Source organism: Toxorhynchites rutilus, chromosome 1 (assembly GCF_029784135.1).
Source record: "Toxorhynchites rutilus septentrionalis strain SRP chromosome 1, ASM2978413v1, whole genome shotgun sequence".
Taxonomy (NCBI): domain Eukaryota; kingdom Metazoa; phylum Arthropoda; class Insecta; order Diptera; family Culicidae; genus Toxorhynchites; species Toxorhynchites rutilus.
Genome location: NC_073744.1, coordinates 146,623,148 through 146,638,605, shown reverse-complemented (window position 1 = coordinate 146,638,605; position 15,458 = coordinate 146,623,148).

Below are 15,458 nucleotides of genomic sequence, written 5' to 3'. Positions count from 1 at the left end.
TTTTTATGTAATTAAAAACACTTTTCGGGTTAGACTTTATTTCCGACTCTGTTTTTAAGTTGTAATCTTCAAAAGCGCTTTCAACAGTTGAGTTGAGCTGTTCGCAAATGTTCATATATTTTTCGAGATTAGCGTCAGATTTGTATTTCTGATAAATTTTATATGCCTTCTGTTTTTTTATTTTTTAGATTCTTTATGTTTTGATTAAGCCAAATCGGATATTTTGTGTTTATATTTCTTCTTTTGCGTCTTGTTGTTGTCTCCTCCTCTATAATTTCATTGGTCATCGAGTAAAAAGTCGTCACTGCTACTTCAATGTTTTTGCACACTTCTAAATAAATCCTGCCAATCGATATAGTTAAGCTTACACCTAATTGATTGGTAATTTGCTTTAGTAAGTAATCAGAGGTTTCCTCGAATTCATAATCAAATGGTTTTTGGGTGTTGTCTATAAATATAGAATATTCGATAGCTGTGTCGAATGCTTGATTTTTCCAAAGTCATATTTCATATTTGTCAACAAGAAATCCAAGAAGCATTTCTGTCGATTATAAACATTGTTTATTTGATTCAACCCAAGACCGGCTATTTTATCAAAAATAAATTGCAGAGTCTTATTATCACCAACAAATGGAAGCAAGATAAATTCATTGTCAAAATCAGTGATAAAGTCCGCATTTCGTTGATTGAAATCTCCGTATAAAGGATGTGTCACATCAAATTGCATCACGGAAAAAACGCTGTAGAAATTCGCCCAGTAGACCGATCCTTTTGAAAATTTTAGACAGTAAAATAAAAACTATTAAACAACTTTTGGCATTTTCTTTTTATTCATACTTCGAGCCCAAGCCCGTATGCTCGCACCTTCCTCTTTACCCAGTCCATAAGGTTCTGTACAACGTCAGGTTATAGTTTTTTTTTGAACAGAAATCCATTTTCTCTTGAAGTCCGCCTCCGATTTGATAACTTTTGGGTTCTTCCGGAGGGCCTGCTTCATAATCGCCCAATATTTCTCTATTGGGCGAAGCTCCGGCGCGTTGGGCGGGTTCATTTCCTTTGGCACGAAGGTGACCCCGTTGGCTTCGTATCACTCCAACACGTCCTTTGAATAGTGACACGAAGCGAGATCCGGCCAGAAGATGGTCGGGGCCTCGTGCTGCTTCAATAGTGATAGTAAGCGCTTCTGTAGGCACTCCTTAAGGTAAACCTGCCCGTTTACCGTGCCGGTCATCACGAAGGGGGCGCTCCGCTTTCCGCAAGAGCAGATCGCTTGCCACACCATGTACTTTTTGGCAAACTTGGATAGTTTCTGCTTGCGAATCTCCTCCGGAACGCTGAATTTGTCCTCTGCGGAGAAGAACAACAGGTCCGGCAGCTGACGAAAGTCCGCTTTGACGTAGGTTTCGTCGTCCATTACCAGGCAATGCGGCTTCGTCAGCATTTCGGTGTACAGCTTCCGGGCTCGCGTCTTCCCCACCATGTTTTGCCTTTCGTCGCGGTTAGGAGCCTTCTGAACCTTGTATGTACGCAGGCCCTCCCGCTGCTTGGTCCGCTGGACGAATGAACTTGACAAATTCAGCTTATTGGCGACAACCCGGACCGAACTTCTCGGATCACGTCTAAACTGCTTAACTACGCGCTTGTGATCTTTTTCACTGACGGAGCATCCATTTTTGCCGTTCTTCACCTTCCGGTCGATGGTTAGGTTCTCGAAGTATCGTTTTAGTACTCTGCTGACCGTGGATTGGACGATTCCCAGCATCTTACCGATGTCCCGATGTGATCACTCCGGATTCTCGAAATGAGTGCGCAGGATTAATTGACGACGCTCTTTTTCGTTCGACGACATTTTTCCAAATTTACGAAAAATTGACAGTGAAGCATGGCCAACGTGATCTATACACTCTTATCTGATTATAAGCGAAAGCTGAAGATATAATTCCTAAATATTAAATTTCTACAGCGTTTTTTCCGTGATGCAATTTGATGTGACACACCCTTTATATGGATTTTTGATTGCAAAGGAAGATAAAATATTTTCAGCAGTTACAACAAATTTCTCATAACAACTAATTTGAGCACGATCAGGGGGGAAGTAAACAGATGCAAATATATGTATCTCTCCCGCAATAAGTGCTTTCTGTTGTTGGAATATGTTCTGAAAGTTATTAATGAATTAATAGCAATTAGGACGCCGCCTCCCGATTTTTATGGGATTTGTGAAGATAACGGTCATCTCTGAAAACATTAAAACGATTTCCGAATACTTCCCCGCTTCCCTTCTAACACTATCATCTCCACTTTTCTCTGTTGCCATAATTATCGAGAAAGAAGAATTCAGAATATTAATTTCTTTCATTTTAAGTGGACTTTTCATACGGTTGAAATTTGGAGTGCGTTATTCCGCCTGAAAACCCATTTCCACCTTCTAACAAAGATCAATTCCGTTAGCGAAAACATCGACTGGACTAATAGCGCTTATCATGATGTAATTTTCGAACATATGGGTATTCAATTTACCGAATTTTCTGAACTTCCTTCAGAGTTTTTCCGATTTTTCTCTCCATAACATCGATCTACGGGCAGAGACGATTACATGAAAATAAAGATGGCTCAAATCGGACGATTTCTTCTTTGGGTTTCGCACATTTGACTTTACATTTTTATTTATATAGATTACTTCTTAGCCAATATGACTTTGAACAGTTTACGTTTATAGAAATTGGAGATTGTCACCTTTTTTGACGTGGGACTACGTCTAACCGGAATATAAAGGGTGTTCGGATCAAAAAGTGGTCAAACTAAGTTGCGTGTAAATCGATTATTTGTTTATTAAAAGAATCAAAGTATCTTTCTTTTTGAAGTTCAATATGTATAAAAGACGGAAAAAATACTCAGTTAAGATTCCGGTCGACCCAGTCCAAATTGGCGAGCCTTTCGTTTGACGCCTGCCATCAGATTTTTTGCAGTCACCTTATTCACTTTCTTCGCCGCAGAACGCCAGTTTGCTTTGAACTGCTTCTCGCTGCTAACAATTTTGACGTAGGATTACGTCTTTCGGGAACATATTGGGGTACAAATTGAAAATCGAAAATCGAGCACATTGTGAAAATTGTCCAATTTCAAACGCCTATTGCTCAGTCATTTCATGATGGATTAATGAGATTTTAGCGTCAATCGATTTCGGCACTCCATAACAATTTTTTTATATTGAAGAAAATAATATATATCATGAAACTAACTATCAAACGATTGAAAAATCTCAACCCCTATCCTAACGGAAATACCCAGTTCTGATTGGTCGAAATTGACGACACATGCGGCGGGTCCCTAACAAAGACATCAAAACCAAGCTGCCTGGGGGAATCGGCATTGCAAATATATGAAAGTCGGGGGCATTTTTATATTGCAAGTAAGGTGAGTGATGCGATTAATTCTAGCTGATAAAATTCAAATTTGGAACTTTAATGTTGGTTGCTTCGTGAAATTTCATATCAATGACCGATCATGCATTGTGAAAAATTTAGCACAAGTGTAATTGTAAAATTTTATATGGTAGCAATTGTGTTAAAAATGACTTGATATGCTCATATGCTTCCTATATGCTCTACATATAGTGTTAGATGTTGTTAGTCCAATTAAAATTCGCATTGGGTTGAATAAACACTCAGAAAGTATAAATTATAAAAGAAAATTACCCTATCCATTTCAAATATGTTTTCTCAATATTAAAGTACCATGTTTATACTGATGAGAAAAATTGATAATTGTGTTCGGTATTGGTAATTATCTTATATTACATTGGTGAGTTTTTTTTTCTTTATTTCGTCCATACATAACACAGGAGGCATCTCATCTAGGATCACAGAGGGCGGTTTTCATCATACCTCGTTCCACTTCGGTATCTTTTATCTGATTCGCATCATACAACGACTGTTAATCATATTTCTGTCATCATCATTCGGTACACACTGGTGGAGTGAACAAATAATGCCCAACAACCAAACAAAACGGCTCTTTTCAGGGACATCAAATCATTATCAAAAAGTTTAACGATTTAATTCTTCAAACATATCCAAAATCAACAGATAGCTTAACGGAATCCTACGTCAACTATGCGGTCGTGTCTCGGACACAACCCCCATGTGACTTTTTTGGGTCTTCTTAAGGTTCTACTTAACTATCGCCCAATATTTTTCGATTGGGCAAAGTTCTGGTGTGTTGGGAGGGTTCTTTTCCTCGGGCACAACCTGCATCTTGCTAGCGGCATACCACTCCATGGCCTTTTTCCATAATGGCAGGATGCCAAATCCGGCCAAAACAGCACAGACAAGTCATGTTTCTTCAGCAAAGGCAGCAAACGCTTTTGAAGACACTCTTTCACGTAAATTTCCTGGTTGACGGTCCCGGTTGCAACGAAAATGTCGCTTTTCAAGCCACAGGTACAGATAGCTTGCCAAATGAGATATTTCGTGGCAAACTTTGATAGTTTAATATGCTTGAAAATGTCTGCCACCTTTACCCTTCCGGTTGCTGTATAATACTCTTGTCCAGGAAGCTGTCTGAAATCTGCCTTGACGTAGGTTTCGTCGTCCATTACCACGCAATCAAACTTTGTCAGCAATGTCGTATACAGCTTCCGAGATCTTGTTTTTGCCGCAAGGTTTTGCTTATCGTTGCGATTTGGAGTCACTACCTTCCTATGAGTCGATAGTCCGAATCGTTTTTTAGCTTCATGCACGGTTGTAGACGATATTCCCAACTTATTTGCGACATCTCGAACGGAGAGGTTGGGGTTGCGCTTGAAAGCGCTAGCCACTCTTCTGTTCGTCACTGCGGCTCCCGGCTTTCGATTTCTCCCAGATCCAGGCTTTTTAGTTGTCGACAAACGTTCCCCGAACACTTTTATTACTTTGGTGACGGTTGATTTGGCCACATTCAACGATTTTGCTATTTCTGCGTGCGTGTAGTTTGGATTTTCACGACGCATGTACAAAATTTTGATTCGTCGCTCCTCTTGCTTTGACGCCATTTTGATAACTAAAGATCTTATGCCAAGATCCAAAAAGAGGCATCACTACACACACACACCTACAAAATGAGGGATGATGAGGTTTTTTATATGAATGATTAGAAAAAATACGGCGAATTTAAGTTAACCACTTTTTGATCCGAACACCCTTTATGGGGAGTAAAATGAAAACCTCAACATAGAATATGCACGAAAAAGTGAAAGATTTCGAATGGTTATAACTCGAACATTTCTCACTGAATCGGAAAGATGTTTGCTTCAATTGATAGGGAATATTTTTACGCATCTATCGCATTTAATAAAAAGTTATTTTTAATTAGAAAGACAATTGAATAACTGTAAAATGTTAAGCGTTATCTAAACATCCTAACTGCCTCGTTTTGATTGCCTCGATTTACGGTTTCCCCAACACAGACTTCAAAATCAATGTACCTGTGGGAATCCGCTTCGCAAATATACATGCAAGTAGGGGATATTTTTGTCCCCACCGAGCTGTATTTCCCTAACACGGACTTCAAAATCAATGCACTTGGGGGAATCCGCTTTGTCAATACATATAAGTCGGGGATATTTTTGTTCCTACAAAAATGTGTTTCAAGTGTTTCAATATATGCAAGCTGCGAGTTCCTTTTGTACTTCCTTGTCTTTGTGCAGACCGGAATATGTCTCCCTAAAACATACTTCTAAACTCAGAAGCCTTGGAAAAATCGTACTTTCAGATACTAGAGGTGTATGAATTTTCGCGTAGAAGGAACGTAGAAGGAAGTTCATCTAATTTACTTGTGACGAAGAACATAATCTATTACAATACATGAATTGATCTTACATGGCAACTGTTCGAACTTTTTACTTACAAAGCAAAAATGTTGAATTCAATTGAATTCGAAAATTGTTTCATTCAATCGATAATTTAATGAATACAATACAAATGCTTACTAAGAGTACGGTAGTCCCACGCCAACCTTGCGGTTATATCATAGATATAACCCACCCATTTTTTATTCAATTGAGTTGGCTTTATAGAAAGAGAACCCATAATCTTTCAGTTCTTGAAGTTCAGTTCTTTCAAAGAGGATTGTTAAACGGCATTTGAAAAAGTATGATTCATTTGATACAGTTTAGTTTTTCAAGTTCTGGTTTCTTAGATTATTTTCTATTAGCTCTCTTAACTAAATCTCATCCATTTCACTGCTTTGTACCCCATTCACTCTTCATCTACTATTTCACAGTTAGTCTTAATTTTACGAACTTTTAATCCCGATGCTGCACAATTTGTACTAACTGTGCGCGTGATAACTAAACCGAAGACCGAAAGTTATTCCTTGTGCTTCACCGCCAAGCTTAACGGTGATTTCAGGAAAAACTTTGCCTCTCCTCTGCAACGGAGAGCAAACTGTCGCCATCATCATCATCATCAGCAGCAGCAGCTACTATTATTATCGTGGGAATAGCACTCCCAGAGCATCCCAACGGAGTGATGGCAAGGGTGCAACATAACTCGTATTGCGCCATTTGGCAGCTGTGCATCGGAATCATTCAGACGGGTGGGTGATAAGTTCTGGCAGGAAAGTTTCTCACTTGATTCGAAAAGTTTGTTATCGTATATCTTTTTGAGGTTGGAAGGTTTTCAAAAGTCATATAATTTGGTGCTTAATAGACTATGTTTTATTCCACCATATCTGTGTTACTTCATCACTTGATCGGAACTGCGAGTTTTTGAATGTGCCCGCTTTTTGTGTGAATGGAAATGCTAAGGTTTTTTTTGACGTGGGACTACGTCTAACCGGAATATATAGGGGGTAAAATGAAAACCTAAACACAGAACATGCAGGAAATAATGCAAGATTTCGAATGCTTATAACTCAAACATTTCTTACTGGATCGGAAAGATGTGTGCATCAATTGATAGGAAATATTTCTACGCAACTATCGAAATTAATAAAATGTTATTTTTCATTAGATAAACAATTGGATAAATGTAAAATGTTAAGCGTTACCTAAACGCCCTAACTGTCAAGTTTTGATTGGCCCGATTAACGGTTTCCCCAACACAGCCATCAAAACCAAGCAGCCTTGGGGAAATCGGCATTGCAAATACATGGAAGAAGGGGGACTTTTGTTCTCACCGAAATATGTTCCCTAACACAGACTTCAAAACCAAGCAGCGTTGGAGTAATCGGCATTGCAAATACATGAAGGTAGGGAGAGCTTTTATTCCCACCGAAATATGTTCCCTAACAAAGATTCCAAAACTAAGGTACCTGGGGGAAATCGGCATTGCAAATAAATGCAAGTCGGGGGTATTTTTGTTCCGACTGAAATGTGTTTCCCTAACACAGACTTCAAATCCATGGAGCGTGTTGAAATTGCCATTGCAAAATCATGCAGGTCGTGGGTATTTTTGTTCCGATGGAAATGTGTTTCCCTAACACAGACTTCAAATCCATGGAGCGTGTGAAAATTGTCAAGATGTCTGGGGAAATCGGTTTTGCAAAAAAATGTGAAATGCGAGCACTTTCACACGCTTGCCTGTGTACAGTCTAGAATATGTTTCCCTAACACGGTCTTCTAAACTAAGTAACCTGGGAAAATCGTGCAGACACTAGAGGCGAATGAACATTCAAGTTTAAAGCATCTGTAGTATAAAAACTAGAAGTTGATGTTGTTCATTCATGCAAGCCGGGGATACTTCTGCACCCGTATGCTTTGTTTTGCTCTCAAAAAAACGTTCTCCTAACACGGATTACAAAAAGCTACGAACACAACGCTTTGGCTCCGTTATTCAAGATTGCATTGAAGGATATGCCTTCTACTCACTGAATTTTTACGCATACCATTTGATGATTAAGCAAAATGTTGATAACCGTTTACTGCGATAACGCCTATTGATTAGACAATGTGCGTTCGACGTACATGTCAAAATCGAAACTGAGTGCCTGAAGTTCCAAATCCAGATTTACAGCATCTCGACTTGTCATGCAATTTTAAGACATTTGGCATCAAATTTTTTTTCGAAAAAAAACCCCGATTTCCTTTGGGTGTTTTTTCCCTTGGGTGTTTTTTCAATTTCTAAAAAACTCAAATTTTGACCGCTTTGCGCCACTCTCCCTTAAAACCGATTTAGCAGATATTTTGCATAGGGTGTTTTTTCGAGGTGGTGAACATTTTGTATAGTGTAACTTTTTGAAATTTTAGGGTTGATTTTTCCCACACATTCATTGGCACCCTAATGTATAAATTTGTATACATTTGCAACGTTTTATGTTCAAATGTTCAAGTATGATGAATCTATTAACAGTTTCGAAAGCGGATATCTCAACTCACACTATTCGTTTCCTACGTGATAGCGAACCCCTTTCAGGTCTTTGCAATCACGAGGAGGAGAAAACCGTTCGCTCGTTTTAAGTTGTGAGAAATTTTCACACATGTTTAAGTAGCAACACAAGCAGCACGTGTAGGGTAGGGCGAGGCTAGTTGGTCATTTTTGAATAAATTTGGCTATAACTTTGTAGTACGAAGTTTTTCGTTAGAATGTTATGTACCACAATGAAGCTTACCTTTTAACCTTCCAATGATAAATAACCAGATAATCAATTATTTGACATTTTTCTTTTATTTAACGTCTTTATATTTCAAAATAAATTGACCAACTAACCCCACACAAGGGGTAAGTTGGTCAATGATAGGTATGTTTTTTGAGCAAATAATAAACGTTCTTCTGTTAGAAGTTTTCTCTATTATAAATTAATTAAATTAGAACAAAAACAGTTAACTAATATCATGTAGCAAGTAAAAAAAATTAATGAAAATTCCAAATTATCATCGTTGTTGAAAATTAGTCAGGCAATATTTTCTAGCGATTTCGTCTCTATTCCACTTTGTGGCGAACCAGAGATGCCAGGTTTGAAGATATGTCTCCATTTTAAAGACAATTGATTTTGTGAAGACATTTTGAAGACATTATGAAATATGTGAAGACATGTCAGTATGATAGCGTACGTGGATTTTAAAAAAAATATTATTTCCATGAAATTCTAACTATTGGCCGAAATTTCGTGAAAAAAGTAAGGCTTTAATCTCAGCGAACGAAGCGGTCTGAATACATATTGTCATTGTTAGTTAATTTGCGCTCAAAAATTCGAATGATTGTTACATTGAATTTCTATTATTTTGGCCCTAATGTATAATGAACAATTAACCTAGATCTTTCAAACGACCACTTCACAAATCGAAGGTTTTCCGGTTACATACCTTTTCTACAATTAGTTCCATGGATATAATCTAAATTACAACCAACATTTCAAAGCTGAAATAAACAAATAGAGTTATCACAGTTCCGTTTTTGTGTGAAGAACTTTCCTCCGATTTTATGGTGAAGACATTTTCTCGTACCATGTCAAGACTTTTGAAAAAAAAAATCACCTGGCATCCCTGCGACGCACAACCGCTTGCATTCTTGCTCGCATTTGTTTTGATGACATTTGTACCGTTCCCTCCAAAGTATATAGAAATAGCCTCCAGGTATGTTACATTACTCAATTCATTAGGGGCTGTCCACATACTACGTGGACAGAAAAAGCACGGTTTTAGACTCCCCCCTCCCCCTCCGTGGACAAGCGTGGACATTTTCATACCCCTACCCCCCTTTGTCCACGTGGACATTTTTCCTTTTCTAATCAAAATAATTAAGGAAAGAACTGATTTGCACCTAAATTCCATTTTTTTCCTGTCTGGAAGGTCGGAAAATAATTAATTTTCTTGGATTTTTTTCGAATGTTACGAATAAAGTGAAGAGCTCGGGTATTTTAGTTATTGTTTAAGGTATATGTGTAGATGTATTTTTCATTTTTTAAGTGCACGAATAATAATAATGATTATTACGCTGTTGACAGCTGGATGCGTAGATGCTGTCTGAAAATTGGTACCTTGCTGGTGGTATCGGTTCCGAAGCAACGGGGTGTCGTAGAACAAATTTCAATGAATATTTTGAAACATTAGGACAATACCTAAAGCGTTACATAGGGGTTTTTAAAAATTCGAAAAATTGCCGAAATGGCGGCCTTTTTTGTTAAAAATGAGTTATTTTTTATAAAAAATCGCTGTTTAGAAGCTCATAAAAAATCGAAAAAATAAGATCAAAAAATCAAAAAACGGCTATGTAACGCTTTATATAATCCATTTTTAAAGGCTGATAAAAAATTTCAACTAAATCGGTCGAATAGATGCTAAGATATTGATACCACCAGTTGAAAAAACACGGTATCGAGAAAAACGCGTTTAAAAAATCGTACAAGTGAGGTCATACATTTGGCTGTAACTTTCCAACGAAATCAAATATCGAAAAGGGGCATAAGCTTCCCAAAAATGCAAAAACAAACAAAAATTCGATTTTTTTTTATTTTCCAGACCGGGGTCCCCCCTTAGGTTGTTTTTATTTCAAATTTCACTAGTTGTACCCTGTACCAGTTGTGGCCCATTGTTTTTGTATGGTAGAGAAATGGGTAGAATAACAAAGCACATGCTTCATATGATGTTAATTTGGAAATACTTGTGAGTATATGATATTTTGTTTTTCCATTATAAGCGAATATATAAAGGCTATCTGGTTTTGCTAACACGGAAACACGCAATTTACAGTTGACCAGATGAGGAACAATTCGCATCTGAATTGCCAATCGCCAATCGAATAAAAATAAATGGATAAATGGAAACGATTCTGGATTTCCGATTCACCTTTACTCGGTAGCGTAATTCAAAATCTTTTCCGCCATAGTTCGGAGAATTTTCAGAGGGTATTAATAGCGTATTAAGATATTTTATTATTTTTCAAATCCTTATAGACCATTCTGCATTGAGTGTCTAGATGGCTTCCAAAGTGCTCGCGTGGAAGCATTACATCAGAAAACTCACGATTCATTGATTCCCAACTATGAAATCGAGCTCAAATCTCAACTATGAAAGTTGAACATTTCTTGAGACCAGTTTTTGCATGAAATTGATCCCAATTCAAAAGTACGCTACATAGAACAATCAATTCTCACTACCGACATTCTTCCAAAAATGGAAGTAAAAGTGACGAACCAGCCAAATGAGTTGAAAGTCACTATAATACAGATAAAAAAAAATTAATTGAATTCATTTGAAAGATGAGAAAATTTTCCATAATATTCTGTTGTAGAACATTTTAAATAGTGAAAGATAACAATAGGAATAACATTGTGGTGTCGAGGAAGGAATTGTAGAAGGATTGGAGAGCTTTAATTTTGTTGATAGAAACAATCGAGTTTATCATCAAAAAATAACAAAACCCTTAAAAAACGAAAAATTTTAAGTATTTTTCGACTTCTAAAAGGCACTTCAATCAATCAATTCAAATGTTTTACAACTGCAATCTATGCGAAATTTTCTGAAAAAAATAGAATACTGGGTCAATTGATTCAAGTTTGACGACTAGTGGTGCATGGATCGTTTCAAGCAAATGAAATATTAATTCCTAGAAATTGACGGGATTCCAATACAGGTAGGACTCGATTATATACGGACTCGATTATATGTGATTCGATTATATACAATTATGGACCTGATTATATACAGTTTGGAAAAAATATTTTTTTTTATATTTCAAATATGACTTATTTCAAGAAGAAATGTAACCTTTCAACGTTAAAATGCAATTTAAGTGGCTATTACATGTGGGGTACTCACGCTGAAGGTCACGAGTTCAATTCTCACTCCCGACATTATTCCAAAAATGGAAGTAAAAGTGACGAACCAGCCAAATGAGTTGAAAATCACTATAATACAGATAAAAAAAAATACATGTGGGGTAAACAGTGGGGTAAAAATCGTGATTTTTGAAGATTTTGCTTGAATTTTCACCAAGAATAGATTATATCGATATTGCAGTCTAATTAAGAAAGATAGAAGTTGGGTGTCAAAGAAAAAATTGTAGGGTGGTTGAAGAGCTTCAATTTAATCGATAGAAACAATCTAGTTCAAATAAATTTTTACGATGAAATTAATAATAAAATATTACAAATTATAAAAATTACTTTTAAGTTTTTCACTTATCTTAAAAGGAGATGAATCAAAAACCAAATTGAATAAAAATATTCAAAAAACGAAAAATACATGCGTAAAAAACCGAATAAAAAAATTTTTTTTTGACTCGATTATATACAGGATTCGATTATATACGAAAAGAAATCAAAAACTGTATATAATCGAGTCCGCGCTGTACTTTGAAAAATTCTAACTTTTCGAGAAAAAATGATTTTACACGAAATTCTGCATGACAAACTATACAGACATTATTAACCTAAGACTAATTGTTCTCGAGAGCTCTATACATGCTCTATAGAAAATTGTATTTGATAAAAAAAACCATATGTGTAATATCATGGAAACTTAACCATTATGGAATCGTTTATTTTTTGTAGGTTTGAGCTAGGAACGTCTATGTATAGCCCGCAACTATAATAGTTATAGGATCATACAAAATATCTCGGTCGCTCACAGTTTACGCGAGTTATCTTAGAATATGGATTTCAGTGAAGGATGATATTACAATGATATTACAGAAGTTCAATGATATATGAAGCACTCTCAGGCAGCTCAATTCGTTTCTTCATAAATACGGAATACTTAAGTTAGGCGGAAAGTTGTGATTATATTAGAAAAAATATTCATTTTTCGTGTCCACGTGGACATAGCCTATACTCCCTGCCCCCTCTCCGTGGACAAGCGTGGACATTTTCATACCCCCTACCCCCCCTAAAATTGTCCACGTGGTATGTGGACAGCCCCTTATTGTGTGCTCTGATATTCAATGATAGCGTTTAAAGGGTGTGTCACATCAAATTGCATCACGGAAAAAACGCTGTAGAAATTTAATTTTTAGGAATTATATCTTCAGCTTTCGCTTATAATCAGATAAGAGTGTATAGATCACGTTGGCCATGCTTCACTGTCAATTTTTCGTAAATTTGGAAAAATGTCGTCGAACGAAAAAGAGCGTCGTGAATTAATCCTGTGCACTCATTTCGAGAATCCGGAGTTGTCACATCGGGACATCGGTAAAATGCTGGGAATCGTCCAATCCACGGTCAGCAGAGTACTAAAACGATACTTCGAGAACCTAACCATCGACCGGAAGGTGAAGAACGGCAAAAATGGATGCTCCGTCAGTGAAAAAGATCACAAGCGCGTAGTTAAGCAGTTTAGACGTGATCCGAGAAGTTCGGTCCGGGATGTCGCCAATAAGCTGAATTTGTCAAGTTCATTCGTCCAGCGGACCAAGCAGCGGGAGGGCCTGCGTACATACAAGGTTCAGAAGGCTCCTAACCGCGACGAAAGGCAAAACATGGTGGGGAAGACGCGAGCCCGGAAGCTGTACACCGAAATGCTGACGAAGCCGCATTGCCTGGTAATGGACGACGATACCTACGTCAAAGCGGACTTTCGTCAGCTGCCGGGCCTGTTGTTCTTCTCCGCAGAGGACAAATTCAGCGTTCCGGAGGAGATTCGCAAGCAGAAACTATCCAAGTTTGCCAAAAAGTACATGGTGTGGCAAGCGATCTGCTCTTGCGGAAAGCGGAGCGCCCCCTTCGTGATGACCGGCACGGTAAACGGGCAGGTTTACCTTAAGGAGTGCCTACAGAAGCGCTTACTACCACTATTGAAGCAGCACGAGGGCCCGACCATCTTCTGGCCGGATTTCGCTTCGTGCCACTATTCAAAGGACGTGTTGGAGTGGTACGAAGCCAACGGGGTCACCTTCGTGCCAAAGGAAATGAACCCGCCCAACGCGCCGGAGCTTCGCCCAATAGAGAAATATTGGACGATTATGAAGCAGGCCCTCCGGAAGAACCCAAAAGTTATCAAATCGGAGGCGGACTTCAAGAGAAAATGGATTTCTGTCAAAAAAAAAAAAAAACTACAACCTGACGTTGTACAGAACCTTATGGACGGGGTAAAGAGGAAGGTGCGAGCATACGGGCTTGGGCTCGAAGTATGAATGAAAAGAAAATGACAAAAGTTGTTTAATAGTTTTTATTTTACTGTCTAAAATTTTCAAAAGGATCGGTCTACTGGGCGAATTTCTACAGCGTTTTTCCGTGATGCAATTTGATGTGACACACCCTTTATTATATTTAATGAAAATTTTACAGCAAAAAATATAAATATGACAATTATATTGCAAGTGGTTTGTGTGGTGATTGTCTCGTTTCAAATACACTGGGTTTAGCAGTAAAACATATGATTTCTATATTTGTTTATACCTTGCGTAATGAAACACGGTATACCTGAAAATTTAATATGCGTTGCTCTCAAACGAGCAATTTGTATGACCAACAACTATATATGAAAAAGAATATTCATGAAAATTCAATAAAAATAATTTTAAAAGCGTTTACCATTAATACTTAAAGCTAATACGTACAATAAACCTTTGCTTTACGTTTGAGCCGATTTTTTTCATGGTTATTACCCAGTTTTAGAACACATTTTATAATGCGCAAACCGCGAATGATTTTTGGCAAAATAGGAACCATGTCCGTATTTTTGACCCTACTTAACAAAAAGTTTTTCCAATTTGCTTATTTTATTGTATCAGCAGTTCGCTATTTTTCATCCATAGTTCGCTAATTTTTTGGACGCTCAGATTCCAAGATATCGTCACTGACCAACTTACACCTATGACCAACTAGCCCCGCCTTACTCTACTGCTTCGGAACCTATGAAACGGGATGATTCTATGAATTTCGTTAGCATCTAATAGATGCTGTATCGCACTGAAAGAATATGCTATTTGAAATGAAAATTTAAAGGATAGGGAAAGATACAGTTTCATCAAAGAATCTAGTTAGTAGGAATGAGGCGTTATTATATCTATTCTCGTGATTTATTACGCTCTTCATGTGTGAATCTGCATTCCAGAAAAAGTTATGAAAAAATCGTGAAGTAAGCGCTACAATGCTGTTCCAAACGGTTGAATGGTGTCCACCCAAATTGGCATCGAACAAAAATATCACGGTTATCTTGTAAGAATAATTAACGAGGATTGACTATAACTTCTTGAGAAATTGGTTGATGCCTTGCGCAAACATTCGGCTTTTCAATTTATCCTCCTACAGAATGTTTACATCTCCGTGCATCGGACACCAACTCCCACTATCCGTATCCTCGAAAGGAAAATTAATTTCACGTCAATTTCAGCTACTCGCAGAGGCGTATGCTGCTGGCAGATTTGGCACAGACAATTTCACTTTCACAAGAGTGTGAATGTGGATGGTTATGCTCAGGAGAAGGCTGAAGGTGTTATCATATATGTGTTGCAACTTTTCACAACGCTTTTTCCAAAGAAATTAGTCTTCAAACCTATTTTCAGCCCAGCCCGAACGTGATAACTAGGGAGGCGATCTGG